Source organism: Homalodisca vitripennis, chromosome 8 (assembly GCF_021130785.1).
Source record: "Homalodisca vitripennis isolate AUS2020 chromosome 8, UT_GWSS_2.1, whole genome shotgun sequence".
NCBI classification, from domain to species: Eukaryota; Metazoa; Arthropoda; class Insecta; order Hemiptera; family Cicadellidae; genus Homalodisca; species Homalodisca vitripennis.
In genome coordinates, this window is record NC_060214.1 from 39,719,797 (window position 1) to 39,732,590 (window position 12,794).

The following is a 12,794-nucleotide window of genomic DNA, read 5'->3' on the forward strand; positions in this document are numbered from 1 at the left end:
ATGTACTAACAGTATTACCCAATAAAGATCTCTCAAGTACCACAACTACCGAGGAAAAGACGACTGACAGCAATTGCGTTCTGCCATAAAACGTGAGAATCCGCTGTATGTGAAATCACCAACGTGTTCCTCCTTTGCGTTATCATCACCACTCCCTCTGATTCACCAACCACAATCGCGTGCTTATGGTCAGTAGAGATCGTTATTTTGTGGTTCGTGTGAAACTGGCTGCCACGAAACTGTTGGGTCTCTTTCCCGTCTCTTCTACTCGCCCTCCCTTCTCCTCTCCTCCCTTCATCCTCACTGTATGTCAGTTAGCCATAATCTACCGTTTTCGATTCACCAACCACATTCGCGTACTTATTGGCAATAGTGATCGTAATTTTGTGGTTCGTGTGAAACTGACTCCCTCGAGACATTTCTGGCCCGTCTCCTCCCTTCCACTCACCCTCCTACTCCTTTCTACCGCTTTATATGTCAGTATGTCTTTGCCTGCCAACCTCAATGTATCGTCTTCGATCCATTAACCACATTTCCTTCCTCTCTCCCTCTCTATCTCCCTCACTCTCTCTCCCTCCCTCCCCCTCCCTATCTCTCACCCTCTTCCTCACTCATTCTCCCTCTCTCACTCCCTTCACCCTCCCTCCCCCTCTTTTACTCTCTCCCTCTTTCTCTATCTCTCTCCCCCTCCCTCCCTAACTCTCTCTCTCCCTCCCTGTATCTAATGTACAGTATTTTCGCATGTTGTTATTTTGGGACAACTAATCTGTACTAGAAGTAAGGAATTGAAATTAGATACCAAGTTCAGCACATTAGATGGCTGGTTGGTCCTGCAGTAAACCTGGTTTCGTACTGGACAAATTACAGTTGAAGAGCAGATTTTACTATCTCTGTTTCTGGAACAAGGAACGCTGAGGGTCCTGCTATAAATAAAGGATCAGGTGTGGTTGGTAGGGGGAGGGTGGAGGCTAAATTAGCCGCCATTGTTACGGTAACCCCTCTATAATAGGGTTTGTAACACGAACTAGACCCAATCTGTATTGTTACTGGAAGTGCTTGGTACCAAACAGTCTTCTACAGTTGATAGCTTGATCCTTGATTTAATTAGTAATTAAAAATAGTAAGTTTTATAATGTAACTTTGTTTCCCTTTTTTGGAGAAATGTGTCAGAATGTTTTTTTAAATATTTATAATGAGCACATCTTAATAGCTTATGTCATCTTAAACTTTAGAATCATAATGTAAACATTTGATTAGTCCCTTTAAGAGCCAGATTAACAAAAGTTATCACTTTTCAGTCATATTTTATAGATGTGTATTAAATTGCAGATTTATTAAGCCATTAAGTTTACAATGTTTTAGTGGGACTCTTTAAACGTGTGCACAATTTAATACAGTTTGTTTATTAAATTTAAACAAAATCTGTTGTACAATGTACTATGATTTTTAATGCCTTTTAACTTTTAAGTAAAAATGTTACACAAAATATATATCGTGCAAATAAAAATTGAGTTACAACATCGACGAAAATAAAATGCAGAAACTTCACTATAAATGAGTGAAGACGTTAATAACTACTGACATTGCAATGAAATGAAGGCTAAAAGACATCCACTGGTTGATTGCGAGCACTCACAGATGAGTGTCGTTAGTTAGAAATGCCTTTTGTTGAAATGGCGTTTGTTCGAAATATCGTTTTTCGTTTAATGGTGTGAGTAAGCAGGTATCATGGCTTCCTGAAAAAATAAATTAAAACTAATTGCTGGCCGCCATTTGGCCACCCTCTCAGCGGATGTGACCGCAACGGCTTTGAGCCCTCGTCACATATTTAACCTGATTGCACATTTGGCGTTTGGTAGGTTTGAAAAGGAAATATAACAAATACCGTTACGGTTTGTCTACCGATGTTGGTTTGACGATATTTTATGCATATATTCTTTTGGGTTCACAATTCACAAAAGCGAATATGTACGATAAGAGTGTGCTCATTTATTTTCAGTGTTCTCATCCTGCTTAAAAAAAATTGTCTACATTGTTTTTCTCAAATCTTAAAGAAGTATTTTACTAATAATATTGGTCCGTTAGAAATGTTAAAGATAACAGCTATCAAGTTGTTTAGTTTTTTGTTCCCTAGTTCATTTTCCCTTGTTTCCCAATCAAAGAAAACGTATATCGCAGAAAAGCCTACTTCTGCTAAAAGAACAGTAGATGGGACTTTTAATTTTATAGTAAAAGTTAGATAGTAACTTTTTTTATATCTCATCCTAAATATTTGCTAAAAATGTATGTGTTTGTTTCTAGTAGTTTAAAAAAAATTCCAGCGAACTCTTTCTTATCTTGCATAGTTTTCCCGACTCTTTCAAAGGGAGTCTTTGGAGTACAATTCTGATCATCTTGTGTTTTAGGGTAGATGGGTTCTTACCTAATTACTGAAATGTAAAAACGGCGTTAAAATGTAATGGTTACTACTTATAGAATGTACACGCAATAAATATAAAAAATTGAATGTAATAGTTAAATTAACTAAACATGGTTGTGCTGTCATAAAACCCTGTTTACACAGAACAGTTGATTACATTTTACAGGGCCTGTCTATTAATATTTCACAACTTTAGAGACCAAGACGGGATTTTCGTTCTTTTTAAGGCTAATGGGACCTAGCCCTAAGGGATCTTCGAAATAAGAATAGACCTATATTCATCCCAAGTGTCCTAACAATGTCCATGTAAAGTTCAGTACAGTCGGTAAAATATATTACGCTTGGAAGCAAAACACAAACAAAGGAACTTTTGAATTTATAATATTATTAAGATTAAGATAACTAAGCTTATAAATAATCAAACAAATAATAACTATAAATATAGGAAACAAGACAATTACGTAATGGATCAGTGCTAGATATAATAATCATTTTTCTATGATAAATATTAACAAGATAAGTGAGTAAATAGCTGTTTAACTAAGTAGCCTTTAATTAATTACACAGCCGTAATGAATAAAAAGTAGTTGTCAAATAACATAAAAACCAATATAATAATACTTATATATAAAATAAACTATAATACATGTTAATAACAGTGGAAAAGACAACAATAACAACAAACGTAACGTAAGTAAATCTAAAAAAGATACAACAATTACCCAACAATAAAATCACACTAAATGTAAGGTATCACAAAAATGTCATACCAAGGCGGTAAAATAATTCTACTGATGCACTTGAAGGCATTCGAATTAGTATCGAAGAAATCCACAACACTCGACTCTTCATTACCCTTGCGAGTCGGATGAATACTACGTACTTTGATGGCACGACTTTCTCGAAAATTATATTCTGAGAACGTGTTTCCCGGAATACAATATTCCACCAGTTTTTGAAGTTCAGGTCAGACAGGAAATCCGGTCACCAGCTTATTCAGCAGCATGAGGTCGGCAATCTTTCTTCAGGGAGGACAGGGAGGAAGGCCGCCAAGTTTACTCCTCAAGAGCTCCACCGGAAGCCCGAGGTACCGGAACCAAGTCGCAATCCCACCAGCCTTCTTACCTGCAATCGTTCCAAAGCATCAATGTGACCTGATTGGTATGGATACAACAGTTGCGCACACAACGACAGGATTGATGAGTGTCTTGAACAGGGTTGCTAAAATAAGGGTTGATCGGAATTCCTTAGACGTTCTGCACAGGAAAACCCAGAAGGGAGTTAGCCTTGCTATATACATAGGCAAATACGTTCACCTGGACTGTTTTGTCGGATCCTTCAATATTCCGTTGTGTCGATTTGTTAGATTTTGCAGTATATTTCAACACTCAACACTCATGCACTTCTGTGCTTGCAGTGCTTAATTTTACTTGATTTTATGTAGAGTAATATATTTCGTTTATTTTTTAAGTAGGCTATGCGAGTAAAACATGCATGACGCATACATAATGTTTATGTTTTCCTCAATATTTATGCAATATTCATACTGTATATAGCATATATACTATAGTAACTTTGGAGGCTTTTATAAAGGTAAATCAGTTAATAAGCGCTAACTTGGAGTAAATTTTCAAATATGGTCTAATGAGCAATAATCATTCGGATGATTTTTCGGACTCTGGAAAACGAGTAATTGTTAGAAGTTCAATGCAATAAGTACCCATCGTATCCAGTTGTATCGACTTCCAGTTTTTTTTTTTTTCTTTTTTTTTCCAAAGTTTAACTGCAGCGTTCCAGAGTACAATGCAAATTATGAAGACGCAAAGAATCTTGATCATTCTTTCAAGTAAACTGCAAATAAAGATCCTGCCCCTCCCTTCATCTCAAAAAAAGTCTTTCAGCTACCTGGATTTGGTTGGCTAACAAACTAATCCAACATAAAATAGAAAGGAGAGGTCTTGAAAGTTAATTATTTGATTTATTGAATAATCTGTAAGTAAAAGATACCCAACTATTATTATTGATTAAAATTAACATTTTGTTAATTTGTAAACGTGATAGTTTGATTTGACGTAATTCCGATAAGGAATATAAAGGAATCATTAGTGTACTTAAAAATACAAACTCTAGCTCTTGACTGCAATCATCCCTTCACTATCCGATATTGTATCCAGATACCTTTTGGGTGTGAACTCACAGACACTGCTTTCACATGTTCAACAATTCAGACGAAATTGTTTTCTCCGGGTGTGTTGGCTGCAATGTTATTGTTTGATTATAACCCGTTTAGTCTGTTATGGTAGGTGTGGGTGGGCTTGTAAAGTGCAGCTTAGTGTCAACACCAGGTCAGGGGGGTCGGGGGGGGGAGTAAGTGCTCCCCTACCCCTCCCCTGTCCACTAACTCTGTTTATACCCTGGTTTATTCCATTAGATACAGTTAGCTCAAATGCAGTGCAGCTCTTGTTTATCTCTTAATGCCGTAAACAAGTTTATTGCGGTAATTAATTGTTTTTGACTCTCTAAAAGCAACAAGCCTAAGCATCGCTTTGGGGTTTGTTCTAGTTAGATTCAGGGGTAGAGTGCGATAAGCGGACCCGGTTTTTTATATCGAAGAATGTAATCATCGATACCTAATATTTCGCATCTCAAATCCTAGACTATCAATTGATATAAAGTATCTATAGTCCTCAATAACAATCATATGTTTTAAATTAAAATATGAATTTAATATTTACAGTTTTCAAACAAATTATTATAACCAAAATTAGGAAAACTGAAGACGACCATATTTCCTCCTCTCACAGTTACAGTTGTTTCTTTCCCACAAATTTCACGTAATGGGTTTTTCGGTACGAGTCCAACATGTTGAAGTCACAAAAACATGTCTTATCATCTTTCAAAGCAATGTCGTGTAGTTTTCTAAAATTGGCTGCCATTTTTAATAATCAAATGTTACTTATATAAAATTGAAATATTACATGACGAGTATTATTTGAAAGTATTTACAGCTGTTGATATAGATTATTTAAGTTAATTGCTCAAAATAATTAATCAGTATCGATTGATTATATCGATGGTTTTGATTAAGTAATATCGTTTGCCAATTTAGATATAAAAACCGGGTCCGCTTATCGTACCCTACCCAGATTCAGTCATGAGGTAAGGTTGCGGCACTCTAATTGGTATGATTCTAAGTCAGACATAATTTTGAACTTTATAGTTGTATTCTTTGTGACTATATTTTCAGATATGACACCGACCAACACAATGAATTTCGACAAAACGTACGAAAGTCCACAGTAAAAAAGTAACGCATTACCTCACCAGGAAGACTCGTTGCAGGTTACGATTAAATGTTCAATCGTTTTATGCAACCATCAACCAAAATAAACTCATCACATAAATTGATAGCGTACTAAAAATTTAATTTGATTAACTTGGGCAGTATACTAAGGCTGTGTACAAATTTGTTTATTCTGCGTTGTTTCGTTGGATACCGTTTGTTGCCATCATGGTCATCGGGAGCCATTTGACCTTTTGACCGCGAAACCAATAGACTTCCTCCTTTGATTAACAGGAACGTACTACATTTGAAGTCTCTAAGGCCTTACTGTTTTTTCAAGAGTTGTCGCACAGACAACAGGATTTGAAAAACTAACGTATCACAGGGAATGATATACAGTGAAATACAAACAAAAACGTCCCTTTTAAAAGTATGGTTTATTCTACTTAATTTAGTGCCTGTCAGAACTCAATAGCAGTTAAGATTACATCTATTTAATTTTGCACATTATTATGTATAATTAGGATATAACTATCCGCTCAAATAAAGTGTGTTGTTAATCGTTTAAAAATGGCGGCCTTTAAAACATAGAAAGCAAACTTTCGTGAAAGTAAATGTAGTCAAAAGACCTAAAATATACTTTGTAAGAAGAAATACTTTAACTTAAATCCCATATATATTTCGAACGGGTAATACGTAAGTTATGGAATGACAAATATTTACTCATGGAATGAAATATATTGCACGGAGTAGTAAACAAGCATTTATTTCGGATGTTTCTCTATGGAATAATAAACCTTACATTGGCTGCGTTACTCCTCTGAGTATTATTACTCTTGATTGCTCATCAGGTTACTCCAAGGCGTGAGTAGAGTACTTTGTAAATTACTAATCCATACTTTATTATTATGAGTAGTTATTCCTACCGTGGTAACCCAGAAGCTACGGTTTCTAGACAAAATCATCTTCTTTATCAAAGTGCATTATAGGGCTCCACCAATACACAGAACCAAAAAAGTAATGTCCTGCTGAATATTCAAAATTTTAAAAACCATTTGAGACACACTATCAGTATAGGTTGACTCAGAATTGAACAACTTCATACAAGGAACAATTATTATTGTAATGGTCTAGGAGTCGAAAGCCAATTTACATTATATAAGTATAAACTTGATATTATTTCTTAAAATCTATTCTAAGAAAGAATACGATCGTCAACCACGTTCCTGTGGATGTCAAAATAGAAGCGTTTAGAAAGAATTAAAAATAAGATACGATATTTCATATTTTGTCCAGCTTCAAACACTTAAAACCGACTTCCAGACATATAAATAATTGTTATATTACAGCCAGAAAACTAGATTAAAAGACTGAAAGACGGTCTGTAAAGGGTGTGACTGTTAGGTTTAAGCTAAACAATATCATTCAATAAAACATAATTATTTAAAATTTTAACCCTTTTGATGCCTTTCCATGTTAACCTCCACCAAAGCTAGGGCGGCTGATGATTAATTTCTTTCTTAGGGTAATTTTCACTATCTAAAAAAAAACTAGTGGTTTGCTTATTCAATGTAAATAGGTTCTCGGCTCCCGGACAAAGTACAGAGTGACAGGAACATTATAATTTTCCATGTTCCTTATTATTTTATCCCGCATACCTTTTATACTAGTTTGGTATCTTACTTACGGAACCCCTATGAGCCCTCGGGTGGATACGGTCCACCACCCAATCCTAGGCATCCATTCTTCAATTTTCTAATTGGATGTCAACTCCTGAGCTGAGTACAAAGTGACAGGACTATTAAAATATTCAACGTGGATTATTTATTTTTATCCTCCACACCTTCTATACTATGTAGTTTGGTATCTTACTTTACGGAACCCCCTATGGATACGGTCCACCACCACCCAATCCTAGACATCCTTTCTTCAATTTGCTAATTGGATGTCAACTCCTGAGCTGAGTACAAAGTGACAGGACTATTAAAATATTCAACGTGGATTATTTTCTTTTTATCCCGCAAACCTTTTATACTAGTTTGGTATCTTACTTACGGAAACCCCTATGGACCCTCGGGTAGATACGGCCCGCCTCCCAATCCTAGGCATCCATTCTTCAATTTGCTAATTGGATGTCAACTCCTGAGCTGAGTACAAAGTGACAGGTACAAGTGACTATTTATTATTTATTCAACGACATTCTTATTTATTTTTATCCCCCACACCTTCTATACTAGTTTGGTATCTTACTTACGGAAACCCCTATGGACCCTCGGGTAGATACGGCCCGCCTCCCAATCCTAGGCATCCATTCTTCAATTTGCTAATTGGATGTCAACTCCTGAGCTGAGTACAAAGTGACAGGACTATTAAAATATTCAACGTGGATTATTTATTTTTATCCCCCACACCTTCTATACTAGTTTGGTATCTTACTTACGGAGATCTTAATTAACCGCCAGGTGGCCCACCTCCAAATCATAGGCATCCTTTTTTTTTTCAATTTGAACATTAGCTTGTGGACTATAATAGTCTGTTGTGGGAATGGAACAAGACTGGTAACTGGTAAGGCACTGTTCACTTTCACTGTTCGAACAGTCTTTACCAATCAGCTGTCAGTGAGACTTTGGCAGCGGCTGGGGCGGGCTCGTGCGGGCGTATAATTAGTCTTGAACAGTAGACTAGCTCAGAAGATGCGACCAGGCCTTGATGCGACACCATCACATTTCTAACTTCGGGAAGTTCTAATTGCAGAGCATATTCTCTACAACTAATACATAGCCTAGCTCACCGTTGTACCTCTTGAATGTAATATTATGTGTTTTATTAAGTAGATTGTAAATACAAAAAACCCAAATAAACTGAAACTCGGTACTGAAATTGATTTTATAACTATCTCGGCTAAGTTCGTTGGCCAGCGTGGTATGGCATTTCGTTTCAATATGGCATCCGTGTAAACTGTAAAAATCACAACTCCGTTATTTATGAACGGAGAGATAAGGACAAAAATGCTTTTAATAATATTTCCGAAACATTTTGTAATAAACAATGTTTTTGTGTCTCGAACAGTTTCCAAGATATTAATTACATGTAAATCCTCTTAAGAGGGCTTCTATCACCGAGAACTGTCGATAGGAATGCTGAAAGAAGTTCAAACTTGGTACAGCAATGTACCAATGTTTTAAATATCTCGACTAAGGCGAATGGCCAGCCTGGTCCGCTCTTTTGTTTCGTTATGGTGACCTTTCAAACTTTAAAAAACTCACAATTTATGTATTTATAAACCTAAAGTTATTTATTATTATTGATACTTTATATCAAACTGTTTTCGAAATATTAAGTACATATAAATACAATCAGAATGATTTAATAAAATTCACTTGTCACAATATATATGTATATATTTCTTGCCACTGAGACGGAAGAACTATTTTAGTGTCATATTGTATAGTATAACTAGCTGATTCCCGCTGCTTCGCACGCTCTACGTAAGCTTTGCCCGTGTATGTGCACTTCTGGTACGAGTCAATTAGATTTCCAACACCGATGTAGAGTTTGTCTTGTTGCCACGACCAAGAAAGGGTCCGTATATTTATAGCTATTGTACACGTACCTTTACTTTATTATAAAGTAGTCCAACACTCAAGCTTTTAAGTTCAACCAGAAATTTATCTTAAAGAGAAATTCCCCATCATAACTTAGCGCCTTCAAACAGTATTTGGTTATTTAATATACATAACTGTCAGGTAATTGCAGTTAGTAATGTGCAGGCGCTTTAAAGACTATTATCTTTTGCAGCGTCACTTGGTGGCGAGTTACATCAATGGGCATAGCATATAAACCTTCTCCGTGGAAAAATACATATACGTACAAATTTTCATCATGATCGGTCCAATAGTTCACGATTCCATAAAGGACAAACATTACAAACATTCATTTTTATATATATATATATATAATTATAAATACATATATGTTGTTACACTTTTTTTGTTTAACAAAGGTCCCAGCTGACAGATTTGTACTCAGAAGTCATAGTATTGTACATAAAATTTAAATGTATTACGGTAATAATTTTGAGTGACGTGGGTTTGGTACGTTTCATAATATTTGGTTTAATATTTATTTTAAATATCAGCATTTTCATAAAACTTTAAAAGGTTTGAGTAGAGCAGTTTTCTAAGGACTTGGAGTAGACAGAATGCCTAGACAAAATGGCATGCTTTCTAGTTGAGTACTTTTCTAGCCTTTCACGAGTTCCACCTTTGAACCCCATTGTAGCAGAGTGTTTGAAGTTGGAAAACACAACTGTACCGTACACTATGAAGTGCTAAGTTCGCCACTCTGAGGTAACAGCTGTGGTTCTAAAATGTCATGTATTAGTTCCGTATTTTAATACATTTCAATAGTTTCCTTTCACCTTTGAAAGCCATTGACTGGAGTGCTGAACTTAGAGATGAAAAATACCTTAGTGGAAAGATACGCTAAAGGTAGAGAGCAAATCAGCTCTCACTAATTAATATGAAATAATATAATAAAAAATATAATTAATATGCATTCAAACGTTTTTTAGTTTAAGTTTTACAGTGTATACTTTTGAATAATTACAAGAAATAAACGAAGAAATACAAATATTTTTGAGAATTTTTTCGTGAGTAACCTAATAAAGATTCAAAAAAGTGAACATCTTTTAAATGCATATAAATTATATAGTTAAAATTAAAATCTACCATAATACTTTGATTAAGAAAATTAAGGTCGTCAGAGTGCACGAGGATTAACATTGTTCTTATCGCGCTAAAACTACGATAAAGCCAGCTCTTGGCTAAATTGCTTAAACAGAAACAAAAACCCCAAATATCTCGAGATACAAAGTTTGGTAGCCATGTTTTGAAGCGATACTAATGATAACGCCCGCGTTACTCTAAGAACTAAGGTGCGTGCCAATGTTACATGTCACGGTATTTTTCTTAAGATTTAATACAATCGGGGTAGGATATTTTAAGTTGGAAAATATAAAAAATGTCTTAGTAAGCACTATTTGGTGATGTGAAAACCTCTGCAAATATTACATTTTATTCTTTTTATTATCATTAGTTAACTTCAAAACCCTGTGGACCGAAACTCTGAAATCGGACCATACTGTTGGACCTGTTTATAAATAATTCATATGAGGAAACATAAATTGTTACTGTGTTATATTTGCAACTCTAAACCAATTTTTATAATTTAGATTTCTTAAAAAGCTGTTTTGTTGGCACTATTCAATACTTTCAACTTAAGAAGAAGCTTTGTGAATGTCAAAAGTACAATTCTGAGCATTGTCTCTGTAATCTCCTTCCTTTTCTCCTTAAAATCAATGAGAAAATTGTATTAATAATTTTAAATTGTATAAAAACAATCCTAAGCAAGTCTTACTAATGTTGTAGACCCCTGCGTTTTTTTCAAATCTGTCATTGTGTATTAATTGATTAAGGTCAATCTCTGTAAATATGTATAAGTTGGCATGGTTTCATCTCCAATAAACTATACAAATCTGACTCTAACATTGTGTGGAATAGTGGAAAAGAGTACATGTCAGTCTGTAATTGTTTTCGAAAGTTTAGCCTGTTATACGCAATTCCATCCCATTTTCTTTTTATACCCGCCTGCTCAGTGTAACTGATGTTTTCAAGACAGATATTTTACAGTAAATATACAATGAATCCTGAGTGACGCTGTTGTCCTATAACGCTGTAAATATATAACTACATATATCGTTTATGAAAATTATTATATGTACTCTCTGTTTCTACATATCCCACCGCTCTCTATATTTATACTACGGGAGATAATTAATTGTGTAAAGTCTAATAATTTTATTAAATTAGCACTTAACAATTTCAATTTCGAAACGTAATAGACAAGGCGCATAGACCACGACCTATTAGGCATACATTTCATTCGTATGTCAGGATGGCCGAGCGGTCTAAGGCGCCAGACTCAAGTGCAAACTTACTGGGCTCAGCCTGGTCGAGCGTTCTGGTCCTCGTCTGAGGGCGTGGGTTCGAATCCCACTTCTGACACATAATTTTTGCCTCACAAAATAAAAAACAAAAAAATTAATTTCAGTTTAATCAAATCTTTCTTCTTATTGAATCTAAACTTAGTATAAACTATATTTTTACAAAATTTAATTCCAACTCAGTTGTTTATTTACTTAATAACTACAGTATCATATGTGTTTAATTAATATTGTAATTAATATTTGTCCTCCACTCTGTATACATTTTTCTAAATTGTATTAGTAATTTTTATGAACATAATTTTTTAGAATACGTATATTCGTATTCGTCTTATATATAACTTACGAATATATTCGTAAACATTACACATACTATTTAGAAAATTATTTATTATTTATTTTATTATATTTATAATATGTTAATGCATTATTCAATTTAGATAACCTGGAGCTCAACATTTATTTTAAAATTATTATTACAGCGAACAAATTGTAATACATATGTAAGGGATGAGTCAAAGTCAAAGTCAAAAATCTTTTATTAAAAAAAATTACAAATCTTACAATGTTTCCTGCACCCAAGCACCCAAAAGGGCGCGCGAGGGTTTTGGGCAATATGAATATACAAATACCATATCTATTTAATCTTCGTCTATGTCTATATCGTGTGTGTGTGTGTTGTGTTTCGTCTATGTTTTGTGAGTAATCACAAGCCTAGCTACACACAAGTCAGGTTGTAGTGACGGTCATCTCGATTTTAGCTCCATAAAAACCTCATACACGTCATGGGAGATGTCATGTTTTATGTAAACTAACTATATTTAACCAAGTCTTTTCGATATTTTTATTAGTTATTCACAATAAATCTCAAACTCTTTTTAACTTCATCGTTTAAATATGCCAAAAGTATAGACCTACGCTTTACAAGAAAAACTACAAAGCTCTTAGGTGCGTACTAATAGCTTCAAAATGTCTCTAACACTACGATCAAAAATAATACCGTAAACGTGCATAAGGTTTGACATTTTTCTTATGGGGGAATCTCGTCCTGGGGGATGATCGTTTCACTACAACTGACTCTTCAACCA

General features: G+C 34.8%; 1 protein-coding gene and 1 non-coding gene across 8 annotated transcripts in view; both read left to right on the forward strand.

The window, feature by feature from the left end:
* Window positions 1-12,794, forward strand: part of LOC124367579 (transmembrane protein 132E) — a 482,196-nt gene that overhangs the window by 382,735 nt on the left and 86,667 nt on the right. The gene's annotated exons all lie outside the window — the stretch shown is intronic.
* Trnal-caa lies at window positions 11,652-11,767 on the forward strand. The gene is made up of 2 exons: window positions 11,652-11,689; window positions 11,722-11,767. It is a non-coding gene; the product is annotated as a tRNA-Leu (tRNA).